General features: G+C 41.2%; 1 protein-coding gene and 1 long non-coding RNA gene across 2 annotated transcripts in view; one reads left to right on the top strand and one right to left on the bottom strand.

Moving 5' to 3' along the window:
• Positions 1-13,322, bottom strand: part of Il20ra (interleukin 20 receptor subunit alpha) — a 69,547-nt gene that overhangs the window by 45,076 nt on the left and 11,149 nt on the right. The window lies entirely within an intron of this gene.
• Positions 637-13,322, top strand: part of LOC134482580 (uncharacterized) — a 91,488-nt gene continuing 78,802 nt past the window's right edge. The window contains exon 1 of the long non-coding RNA XR_010058853.1: positions 637-6,865. This is a non-coding gene — a long non-coding RNA (uncharacterized LOC134482580). The remainder of the gene's footprint in view (positions 6,866-13,322) is intronic.

Here is a 13,322-nt window from a genome sequence, read left to right as displayed (position 1 = left end):
AAAATGAGGCGGACAACCTTGAAGTTTGAACTCTGTAGATGAACAAGTCAAACGAAATGCACGTAGTTGTTAAGTTACAGTTCTAGACTGTAAACTGCATAGTCAATGGGAGAAAAATTCTCATTCCTGAGAATCAAGGAGAGTCAGAGGCAGGTCTGTATGAATGTGACTCCTTTTAAAGTCAGCCTGAGTGGGTAGTAGTTACAGGAGAAACTTGGTGAGACAGACTTATTTGTAACAGGTTGAGAGTGGCGTACAAATGCAGAAAGGAGAGTCAGGGAAGTGGTCACTAAACATCCAGGCCATATGTGGATCCCAAGGTCTTTTCTGTGTCCTGTCATTTATTCTGTGTGGAATTTAGAGAGTCCTAGCAATGCTTTTGCCTTATACCATCAGCTTAAATACAAACTTTATTATCTACTATCTAAAATCCTATAAAATCCTGTCCCTCCAACTCTTCCACAAAGCCATTTTACTTCACATTTCTTTTGGGAAATAGGCAAGGCTTTTTTTTTTTTTTAAAAAAAGTATAATTCTTGGAACTGCTCAGAGGCCAAGTACTTGATTAGCTTTTACAAGGCCTTGTGCTCATTCCCAGCCCTGAAAGAGATTGGTAACTTGAAGCATATTACACAAAGAGAAAAATGAGCAAAGCAGACGTAGCTCTCTGAATCCTCACAAAGTGACTGTGCTGGTAAGCGCCAGGCAAGGCCAAGGAACCCTTCTGTTTTTGCTGATACTGTTTCTAGTTTGGGTCTTTGAGACATTGTATCCTTCTGAGCGTTCTGGCATATTCCATGTGCACTTTGTATTTGCATGTGTATGTTCGTCCTCTATAGAATTAAGGGTCCCATTTTATGGCCTTGAGGTTAGACGCAATTTTATCTTAAATAATTGGTGCCAAACTGGGTTTCCAAAGACAAGTAATGTTTCCACACCAGATACCCAGTTAACGATTCTCATCTTAGAATAATTCAGCGGATTCTCTCACCTCTGGCTTCTTTCACTTAACTTTACACTTACAAATGTGTGGTGGTTTGAATAAAAATGGCCCCATAGGTCCATAGGGAGTGGTACTATTGGGAGGCGTGGCCTTGTTGGAGTGGGTGTGGCCTTATTGGAGGAAGGGCGTCATTGGAGGTGGGCTTTGAGGCTATCAGCTTCTTCTCCAGCACCAAGTCTGCCTGAATTCCACCATGCTCCCGACCACGAGGATAATGGACTAAGCTTCTGAACGGTAAGCCAGCCCCAATGAAACGTTTTCCTTTATAAGAGTTGCTGTAGCTATGTCTCTTTACAATAATAATAACCCAATGAAGACAAAATGGTATTCATGTTGGGTCTGGAGAGATGTCTCTCTAGCTAAGAACACTTGCTGCTGCTGCTTCTCTTCGGTTTGGTCCCCCGCACCAGCATGGAACGAACATGGCAGCTCACTGTTGCCTCGGATCCTAGGGATTCTGGCCCCCTCTGGTCTTCATGGGCACCAGGCAAGCATCTGGCGCGATACAAACAGCAGGTGTGCATTCACATGCATACAATGAAAGTAAGTAAATCTGTAAAAATCTATTTTTAGAAGTTGTCCTTGTTGCACTTATAGCCTTAGAAGGATCCATTTTATGACCATTCCTCAGTTTTCACACCCGTTCTGTTTTTGCTGATACTGTTTCTAGTTTGGGTCTTTGAGACAATGTATCCTTCTGAGTGTTTTTGCATATTCCATGTGCACATGTCTGAGTATGCTCATCCTCTATAGAATTAAGGATCCAATATTATGGCCATGAGGTTAGATGCAATTTTACCTTAAATAATTGGTGCCAAACTGGGTTTCCAAAGACATTGTATCGGTTTGCATTCTCATCAGCTATGGAAGACAGTTCATGCACATCTTGGCCTGAATGTCCCGTTTACTCCATCACTGTGGCTCTCTCAGAGGGCAGGCAATGGTGGACGCTGTGGGTTTCCTTTACATTTTTTTCAGGTGATGAATGACACTGAGAATTTTTTTTTAAAGTTTTATTTTTAACAATATCATACTTGTATTCAATGTATTGTGATTGTGTTCTCCCTGCATTACCAGCTTTTATTCCCCCTTTCCCACTAACCTCTTTCTTTTTCCTAAGAGTACCCCCTCCTCCTTTCACGTCAGTCTGTGTGTCTAGGTTGCATGCAGGTGTTCACAGCTGCTGTGTGTTTGTGACTCTAATGGCCACGTGGTGGTGTCAAGCAGGTAGCATTTTATAGCATTCTTTTTTTTGTTGTTGTTGTTCTTTTTTTTCGGAGCTGGGGACCGAACCCAGGGCCTTGCGCTTCCTAGGTAAGCGCTCTACCACTGAGCTAAATCCCCAGCCCCAGCATTCTTTTTTTTTAATTTTTTTTTTTTTGGTAGGGTAACAACAGACAGATAGTGACATGCAAGGAGTGTAATTTATTATTGCAAGACATTGAAACCTTCACATTGGGCAGGGAATGTCAGTTCATCCATCAGAATAACTGGAAAATAGGTAAAAACATTTCTGGCCACTCTTGCAAATCACAGTGCAATGAAACATTTGTCAGTGTTTCTGATATTCCATATCTGTCTCCATAGCTCATCTGGTCTACACATCTCTTTACTTCCAGTTTTGCTTCAAAAAGCCTCTAGAGGCATCTCAGATCTCTTAAGTTCTTTCCACAGTTCCCGTCTCAATAAATTCCCATTGCTGGATATTGCCATGCACGCCCCGAACTACCAAATTCCTGTGGCTGGCTGGGATGTACCCTTGCACACCATGCTCTGGAACCGAGTTGAGTCACCTCATGAAGGAAACCACCACATAGTCTTAGTTTAGAACCAACCGGTAACATAATCACTGGGCGCAGATCTAGCATCCTAACTTTACAAACTATTCTATGTTAGAAAACCTCCAATGGCGGCAGGATCCACCACTTGAAACAGCAGCCTCTGGCTTCCTATATTCTGTCTCATAGCATTCTTTTCTAACCTTTGGCTCACACAGTCTTTCCATCCCCCTTTCTGCCATGTTCCCCGTGTCTAGCGTGTGTCACACAGATGTCATGTTGAGGGCTGTGAGTCTCTGCTTTGGCTCATTGACAGAAGAGGTTTCTCTGACTGGGGCTGACAATTGCATTAGGTCAGGGATACAATGGCAAGTATTTAAAAAAGTAATTTAACTTTGTATCCATTTTATGAAACATCAACAGTACATTGCTCCCGTGGGAACTGCACCCTCTCTAACTATAGGATTTTGACCAGAATTACGTTATCAAGCATGTGGAACAGTGTGGGATGATGTCACAGGTGAGGCAGGTACAGGATAGAAGGAGGCCTGTCATTGGACGAGAAGGAAGGATGGGTGGGAGAAAAGTGTGAAGGAAGAGGAGGAGACGGGAATGGAAAGGAGGAAGAGACAGGAGGGAGAGAAAGAGAAGCCGTGGCAGGACAATATGGCAGGTGACGTTAAGATTCCACTCTGTATATTTACAGGTTGTTATTAATGTTCTTAAGGGGTGGCTGGTACTGGGCTTTGTATGTTTAGGTGGGCAATTATATCTCATCAATTGGGTGTAAGGTTATCGTGTTGTGTGTTCTTTCATGTATAGATTTAAGTGTAAGGGAGTGTGGGGCAGCTGGTCTGGGCTGCCATGGAATTGGAATGTGTGCTTCTGGCAAGATATCCAGCAAATATCTTGGGGCACCTTGATGCCGTATCAAGTGGGGATAAAAGACAAATACTTTTTTTATTTTTTATATTTTTACATCAATAGATGGCGAACCAACGTGATGGGCAAGGATTCACTAATTATCCTAAGAATTGAGAGAAAGTTTTTATTTTCTAAGTAAGAGGAGGCCAGCACCATGTTAAGTCATGTAATAACTCAAGGGCGGGAATTTAACAAAGAAACAGGAAAGTAGCTTGGACTGGCAGGCTGTAGGTCTGCCAGTGATAAGTAATGGCAGCTCAGAGAGTCAGAGATTAAAAGCTGCTTTTTAAAGAAGGTTGTTTAGAAAGTCTTTCAGGATACTCATATTCCTTCTAATGCAGGCTCCACGGGAATTTTGGGTTGAAATCCTAGTTAGACAAGGTACTTCTTAATGACAGGTATTATTAAAAGGTGACTAAGTTTGTTTTAGAAAGATGAGAGTAAAGAGATTACTTGAATCATGTGGGGATTTTCATCCACAGCTCAAAACTTAGATAGGGAAAAATTAGTCACTGACTCCGAGTAGAGAGTTGTGATGAATGTCTGTAACACCAGAGTTAATTTAGGCATATATCATAGAAGTTGTTAAGCTTAAATAAAAATCTGTGGCTCCAGGTAGAGAACTTAACAGATTGATATATTTTGGGCTAAAGTCCTGGTTTGGTATGTTGCTTATTGATATTGGAATTGATGGAAGGTATTTGGTTTGTTTTATGAATTACCCCGCTAAAGGCCATATGGCTCGTTAATGCCAACTAGAGAGGGTTTGTGGTTATTTTTGATATTTACCACAACAAGAAGCTCAGATTCTCTTAACGTGGACTCCATGGGAATTTTGGGTTCATTTCCTGATATCACAGAGTACAAAAGCCTATCAGGCTCATTGTTTAGCTTACTTCCTTTTTTAAAAATTGCTTAATCTTCATAATGGGTGTGACTGAGTTTTATGGTTACATTATTACTCTGGGAAAGAGTGCAAAATACAAGCTTTTCTGGTTATAGACTAAGGAACACAGTATTTTGGGCAAAAGATTTTGTCTTTGTGTTTTAAAAAAGTGTGATTAGGCTCTGGAAACCTCACAGAGTCATACTGATCAGATTTGATAGAGGTAGATCGCCTGAAAAAATTGATTCAGAAGAATCAAAGAAAAAGATATCTTGATTCTAAACTTTTGTCTTGAGAGTTGTATTTTGCAGAGTGTGCCTACTTGGATTCCTGGTCTCAAGGACTTTCAGCTGAGTCCAGTCAGGACACATCCGGCTACAGCATTTGCTTCATTCTTCCTACCCCCTACCCCTAAGGATTTCTCAACACCCATGTACAGCTTGAAGAAGTTATGGAGGAGTTGTTGCCCCAATTCCCTGGACTTTTGGGGGGCTGAAAGTGGTTATTCTAAAGTTGTTTCTATGAGGAATTTAGAAATGGTTGTAACTTAACAGGTAGGAATTAGCTAGATTGAGTTGTACAGTCACAATCTCATTTGGTAACAAAGATAAAATCATACCTTTGCTTTGATATAGAATTTATTTGACAAAGTTTAAAAGTACAAGGTTTAGAGTCAGTCCTTCTATTGATGTCATTACAAACTTCTGAGTTGATTACACATGTGAGTTAAGGGCCAAATAGCAAATTCATGGCTCTGACTTTGTGAGAGAACTTTCAAGATATTCTTAAGATATAAAGACAACAGTCCAGATTGTCTTATATAGATGGTTTTCAAAAACGTCAGAAATCCACAAAATTTGAGATTTAAAGTTATTTACCTTTTGTTGAGACATATCTGCTCCTAACAGTTCCCCTTTGGTGGATTTAATGAAGATTGAACATCTTTACCTCCAGGTGAGGCAATACTTTGTGGCTAGGCAGCCACTGGACAAAACTGCCTGTTTCATCTGCAGACTAATACTGTCTAGAAAAGGACAAATTAGGCATAATAGTTGACTGATAAGTTCTGTCAAGACAGGGTGATCAGCCCTTCAAAATCTGCATTTCAAGAGTCTGTCAGTTGATTTTGGGCCAGAAGACTGAAGACTTGTGTTTACATGTTGCTAACAGGGGACTGTGCTAGTGGAGATTTGTCTCTACAACTTCTCCGTTCTGGAAGCCATGTTGGGCTTCCTATGTGTATAGATATTTGGTCATTCTCAGATTTCTGATGGGGTGAAGACTGATTGATTTTAGTCTCATAGCCTATCAGGCTGTTTAACTCTGAAAATACATATTTTATTGGATAGTTATCAGATAGTATACCAGCTAGCCAAGATATAATATAGATTTTAAGCCTTTCTTAAGCTGGAATGGATAACTAAATGTTCTGTTTAACTGATAGAGTGTTGGACTGGGTGTTAGGTATATTTTATGCTTGTAATAACAAAATGATAATAGTTGTGCTCAGCTTATATTTGAGAGAAAAAAAAATTTTTAAATTAGACAAAAAGGGTGAAATGTGGGATGATGTCACAGGTGAGGCAGGTACAAGATAGAATGAGGCCTGTCATTGGACGAGAAGGAAGGATGGGTGGGAGAAAAGTGTGAAGGAAGAGGAGGAGACAGGAGGGAGAGAAAGAAGCCGTGGCAGGACAGTATGGCAGGTGACGTTAAGATTCCGCTCTGTGTATTTACAGGTTGTTATTAATGTTCTTAAGGGATGGATGGTACTGGGCTTTGTATATTTAGGTGGGCAATTATATCTTATCAATTGGATCTAAGGTTATTGTGTTGTGTGTTCTTTCACGTGTAGATTTAAGTGTAATGGAGTGTGGGGCGGGTAGTCTGGGCTGCCACAGAATTGGAATGTGTGCCTCTGGCAAGATATCCAGCAGATATCTTTAGGGCACTGCGGTGCGGGATCTAGTGGGGATACAAGACAAATACTTTTTTTATTTTTTATATTTTTACAACAACAGAACAGAGCTCAAGTTCAGATTAGAATTGGCTGGTTACCCCTGGAACCAAAATGTCCCCTACTGCAGCAATGAGTGTACCTTACACGGCAGAATAGTATTGGAGCACAGAGGGACCACAGCTGAGCGATCGATGTTTTCTTATCCCCATCAACAACCTACATAGAACCTCCTGGCACTCCAAACACCAGCCAAAGGGGAGGAAGCCTCCAGTACAGTTCCTTCTTGGTTTCACAGAGAAACACATTCATCCAAAGTGAGTAGTGTCATCTGCAATAGAGTCTCACTATCTAGTTCTAACGGGACATTAACGGGGGCTATCTGATGTCTGAGTAAGCGTGTTAGCCATTTAAATCGTGAAGTCAAGTGCTGAGTGCCATCTCCAACAGATCCCCAGGACACAAAACTCTGTATCAGTGAGAGAATTTTCAGGGATGCTTAACTGAAGAAGGAAACAGGGAGGCATTGTCCGATGAGGTAGGGTCCCAACTGAGTGAGAAAAGAGACAGTAAACAGCACTCAGGCACAGTGTGAATGGCTGCCTCAAGCTTCTGCTGCTATAAGCTCCTCGCCATGATGGAGTGGTACCCTCAAACAAGTGTAGCTAAAATAGACCTCTCCGACTACACATTATTTCTGTTGGGTATTTTGCCACAAGGATGTGAGAAAGTGATAATCACATGGAATTACTTTTTCATCAAGGATTTTCTTTTTCAGATCGATTGTCTTGCTATATTTCTATTTATTGTATGTGTGGATGTGGGGATGGGGAGTGTATGTTTGTGCTGATGCATGTGTGTTTCAAGTGTAGATAGTCTCCTGAATGGAGAAGGCAGACACAAAAGAACACAGACCGCAGTAGGGTCCTTCCTGCTAACAGGAAAGTCAAAAACAGCACATTAAATGATAAAACAAGGGAAAGTAGTGAGTTCCAGTGAGGTGGGGCTGTTGAGAGCTTCTGAGGTTCTGGAAACAGCCTGTATTTTATTTAAGGTTGGTATCACTTTTGTGTGTGTATCAAAATAAGATGAAATCAATGTCCTTTATGTATATTATCTATCTTACATATTAATTTAAAATTAAGAAAAAACTGTTGCGAGTAATTTAAAAAAAAGCAACTCACACCTGGTTCGGCTAGGCTCTGGGACCAGCAGCCGCCTGCCTGTTAGCCAACACCTCCCACAAATGCTCGCTTTGCCTCTTCAGAGCTCAAACTTCAGAGTTCACCCTCCAGCTCAAACTCCACTGTGATTATCTCTCTCCTGGAGGTCCATGTTTTGCCCTGTCCTCCCATTTATCTCTCCCCTGGAGGTCCATGTTTTGCCCTATCATCCCATTCCAAAGCCTCGTCAAACTGCACTGGCTGTGTTCTTTCTCTCCTGCCCACCTGAGTCCCTGCGGAAAACACCTGCCAGTTCTTACTCGTTACCAGCCAGATAGCAATGCAACGGCTAGGCAAAGAATATCCTGCCCCGTCTTCCTTGGCTTCCACGGACTGCGGGAGCCACAAACTATCAGTGCCCCGAGAAACCTCAAGTCTGCAACTGCCTGGTCCACCACTCAATCTCCCTGTCCTTCTCTTCCTGTTGTGCCCTGCCTGGAAATCCCGCCTCCCTATCTTCACTGCGCAATTAGCTTCTGCTGTCTTTATTAGCCAATCAACAATTAGGGTAACTGCCCTACCAAAAAAATTTGCTTCAGCTGGTTCATTTGTAGGAACTGATAATCGATCAGATTAACAGGAAACCATAAAGAGTAAAAAAATAACTAAAGTACTTAAATCTTTAAGTACTTAATGTAAAGGGGATTGTTCTGTTGGCAAAAAGATGAAGCATTGTATATTAATAAAATAATAGAAAGGTAGATTAATAGTGCAGAACATTGCCCATAAACAAACCCATTCATTAATTAAGATGTCTTGAAGAAACCTTCTTTAATGGGAACACATTATTCCTGGGAGGATTAATTGAATTTCTAAAGAACTTGTTCCTGTTAAAGAAGGTTTCTTTCCCTCTCTCAGAAGGTCCTCCTTCTGATGGCTAACTGGGCAGTGTGTAGCTTCTAGGATTCTCTCCATGTTTGCTTATCATTGTACCGACGACAATACATGGTAGGCTGATGATCCAGGGAAACTAATACATGTGATACATGTCTACTAACATGTATACATGGGATGAATACATGTACATGAAAACGGAAAGTTCTGGATTTGTATTATTGGTCTATGTGTGTACTGTTGCACCCCTTTTGTTTTAAAGAATCCTCTTCCTTGTCCGTAGCACTGGGGATCAAACCTAGGGACTCTAATACTGAGCGACACAGTGGCTGCCTTTTGTCCTTGTCGTCCGCATCTTGTATATAGAAAAGGTGGGAGGGCCATACAATGTTTCTCGCTTGACTTACAATGTTAATTCTAATTTTAGTTAAAGAAAAAGATAAAAGCTGTGTGAGGAGACAGGAAGGTAAATGGTGGCCAGTCTCTGTAGTAGGAATTCAGATTCAAAGTAATCCAGAGTAGATGGACGGCCCTCAGCCATTGTTGATAGCAATTTACTATGATGAGCAAATGGGAATGAGAGGGGCAGAGCAAAACCCAGCAACTCTCCCTGAGTACATTTAACAGAACAAGACAGACATCTGATCCTTCTCTCTTCGATAGGTAAGGGCATTTTACATATCACACACACACACACACACACACACACACACACACACACACATACACACACACACACATACACACACACACACACACACTCTTCACATTCATTGTGTACTGTTTTTACTTAAGTATTTTACTTTTTTAATTGTATGAGTATGAGTGCTTTACCTGCATGTATGTGTGTGTATATCATGCATACGCACTGACCTCAGAGATCAGAAAATGACATCAGATTCCCGACAACTGGCGCTACAGACAGTTGTGAGCAATTGTGTAGCTGTTGTGAACTGAGCCTAGGTTGTCTGGAAGAGCAGAAGTGCTCTTAACTTCTGAGCCATTTCGTCAGTCCAGGGAATTGGTCTTTAGTAATGGGAAGGGGTGAGAGGCGCCTGTTTTCTTTCTCTTTTCTTTCATCTTATGTGCAGGAAAGTCTTCATCTCCTAAAGGCACAGCGGGCTTAGTTTCACAGCCAGATACAGAACATTCTAGCTTTCCAGGATACTCCTTCTGGGTCCTTTCTCCTTCTGTCCTAAGGAAACCACTATTCCAACTACAGACTCATTATAAACATAACAATATATCAACTGGTATCCTTGCAGAAGTTGACAAGTTAATCTTGTCATTTTATATAAAAATTTAAGTAACTCAGAATAGCCAAACCATTTTAAAAATGAAAATCAAAGGAAACATATTTCCTAATTTCAAAACTTACTAAAAAGTGAAGGTAGTCAAGACAGTGCTGGATTGCATAACGTGCACATGAGGGTCTACTAATAGCTATTAAATGTCCTCCACTTTCAATAATGATGGGGATTCAATATCCCCATCATTAAAACCAGAGTCCTTTCAACAAATGGTGTGGGACCACTGGAAACCCAGTCGTCAAGGGATGAAGCTTACTCTGCCTTAGTACATATATTAACACTCAACCACAATGGGTCTGAGGCTGAATGTGAACACTGAGATAAAACTTGGATAAGGAACATGGTCAGTCTCACAGTTTTGCATTTGAGAATGGTTTCAGAGTATAAACAACAGAGGGAAGGATGAACAAACTATACATTATCAAATTAAAAGCATCTTTTTTTCTTCAGAGCACAACATCGGAGTGGTGAGGAGACACCAAGTGAATGGGAGAAAATATTTGGAAACTGTTTCTAGCAAGGGGTTTGTATCAAAAATTTAGCTAACGCTTATAGCTTAATAAGACAAATCAATAAGAATGTCACAGGGTTCAAGGACAGTTTACAAATAAGGAAGATGGGGAAAAGGCATATGAGAAGACTCTTAATATCTTTAGTCCTCAGGAGGATGGTATTCAAATATGAGATATCACTTCAACAGATAGTGAAAAAGACACATATTAATACATTGTTGTAAGGATTTAGAGAAATCACATCTCCTACGTGTTACTGTGGAATATATAAAATGGTGTGAACTCTTTGGAAAAGAGTCGTTCGTTCTTCAAATGTCTAAACAAAGTTAAAAATGCTATGATCCAGAAATCCCAATGCTAGGAATATGATAAAGTGAAACAAAGCAAATGTCTATGTAAGTACTTGTACCAAGATATTTGTAGGGGGATTAGACATAAATAGCTCAAGTTTGGGGATAACCCACGTTACTACCAAGTGACGAATGGACAAACAGAATGCTGCATACCTGTGTGACAGAACATCACTTGGGAGTGGGTGATCCTTAAAGATCTGCTAAGTGAGAGAAGCAATCACAAAGGGTACACACTGCATGGCTCCACTCACATAAATTGCCCACAATAGGACCATTTATAGGATCGGAAAACAGCTTGTCGGATCTTGAGTCAGCGGAGGGAGGCTGAGAATCAGGCATGGCTAATGGGCACAGAGTTACAGAGTTTCCTTCTGGTGTGAGGAAAATGTTCCTGGATTGACTGTGGTTGTTGCTCAAGGAGGCTGAAAACCACTCAGTCGTGCATAGCCTGCGAATGATATAAAATGACCTCCGAAAACATTATGCTGAGAAAAAACAGTTTATCATCCATTACAAACAATCAAGGTTTTCCCTCTAAAATAAAAATTTCTTGACATTAGGAAAAAAAAACTTTTTTTTTGTACTTCAGTACAAACGCAAAGGAGAAAATACAGATAATTACCTTAATAGATGAGAAGGGCAGAGGTGTTATGAATTTGGAATGGATGGAGACTTCTCTGACCTGATATTTAGGTTCTTTTTTTTTTTTACAAATTGGATTTCTTAAAATGTTTATTTCAAATGTTATTCCCTTTCCCAGTTTCCTGTCCATAATCCCCCTATCCCCTCCCCTCCCCCTTCTTCTATGAGGGTGCTCCCCCACCCATCCACCCACGGCTTCCTGTCTCCCCACCCTGACATTCCCCTACACTGGGGGGGGGTGTTCAGCCTTGGTAGGACCAAGGGCTCTCCTCCCTTTGGTACCCAACAAGGCCATCCTCTGCTACATATGCAGCTAGAACCATGAGTCTATCCATGTGTACTCTTTGGGTAGTGGTTTAGTCCCTGGGAGCTCTGGCTGGTTGGCATTGTTGTTCTTATGGGGTTGCAAACCCCTTCAGCTCCTTCAATCCTTTCTCTAACTCCTTCAATGGAGACCCCGGTCTCAGTTCAATGGTTGGCTGCGAGCGTCTGCCTCTGTACTTGTCCTGCTCTGGCAGAGTCTCTCAGGAGACAGCTATATCAGGCTCCTGTCAGCAAGCTCTTCTTGGCATCAGCAATAGTGACTGGGTTTGGTGACTGTATGTATATGGGCTGATAATGAGGTTCTTAAAAACAAAAATGCAATAGTAAGTATATAATCAATGATAGATACCGAAATATTTCAGGAAAGCCAGGAACAGAACAGAAGTGTTACCCATCATTCATTCTGAATTCAGGAGAATGCTAGACACTCTGGCCTTTGTGGTAAGACAAGAAAAAGAAAGAAAGGTAAAAGGATTAGAAATGATAGGGAAGAAATAATGGGGGGCGGTAGATAACCAGGGCAAAGAAAGAACAAAATGCAATATAGATTGTGATATATGGCACAGATGCATGAAAATATCACAGTGTAGCCCATCGTTTTGCTTGCTTGCTAACACCTGCCCCCTCCCAAGAATTAGAAACATGTCCTCACTTGTAGGTGCAATGTCTGTTGTGTACAGTGAAAAAAAATATGCCGGTGTGTCTGCATGTTTCAGATACCAGTGTGAGTGTCTGCAAAGTTTCTAGACGTGAGTTCGATGTTCAGCGAGCTTTTGCACACACATCCTCCACTAATAGATAGCTAGAAACTGTAATGTGCCCTTTCAAACGGCATGAAAGATGCCTAAGGCTGGTGGTACCATATTTCCTGGGAAAATTCCATAGAATGATCTGTGGCTATGGACTGAGGGTTCCGGATCTCCCACAGTTTAGTCATATACTCAATACAATTTTTCAAAATGGGACAAATGTTTTGGCAAAATCTATCAGTGATTCTAAACTTGGAATGTAAATAAGACACTTCTGTGAGGGTCTAGAAATTCTCCCCCGAACCCACACACATATAAAGGCCTATAAATTACCACAAGGGCATGGCGAATAAGACCAGTCAAACAGGACAGTCTCACCTTAACAGCTTTTGATCGCTCACAAGAGGCCATTTTAGTTAGTGGGGAAAGGATCTGCAGTGAATGGCTCTGGAAAAATTAGGTAATTACTTCATTTTACTCTGCAAGTAGAAATTATTTCATAAAGCTTAACAAGTCACTATGGGTTGGATTTTGTCCTCCAAACTCTTATGTTGAAGCCCTAATCTCCTGTCCTTGGAAGTGGTGGGCTGCAGACATAGTTATGTTAGGATGAGATCATGATGGACTGGTATTATGGCCCTAACCTGTGACCTTATAGAGGAGACACTGGGATAGAGACATTGAGTTATGGCTGACCCTGTCTTTAAGCTAAGGACCATTAAAGACTGCTGCTAAATCTTAAGAAAGGAGGAGAGGGACAAGGGACAGATTCTGCAGGCCTCAGGGCATTCTGACTTCTGGCCAGCCTCAAGTACTGTGTCTGTCTG

The sequence above is a fragment of the Rattus norvegicus genome, chromosome 1 (assembly GCF_036323735.1).
Source record: "Rattus norvegicus strain BN/NHsdMcwi chromosome 1, GRCr8, whole genome shotgun sequence".
Lineage (NCBI taxonomy): Eukaryota > Metazoa > Chordata > Mammalia > Rodentia > Muridae > Rattus > Rattus norvegicus.
This window is presented reverse-complemented; position numbering and strand designations above follow the sequence as displayed.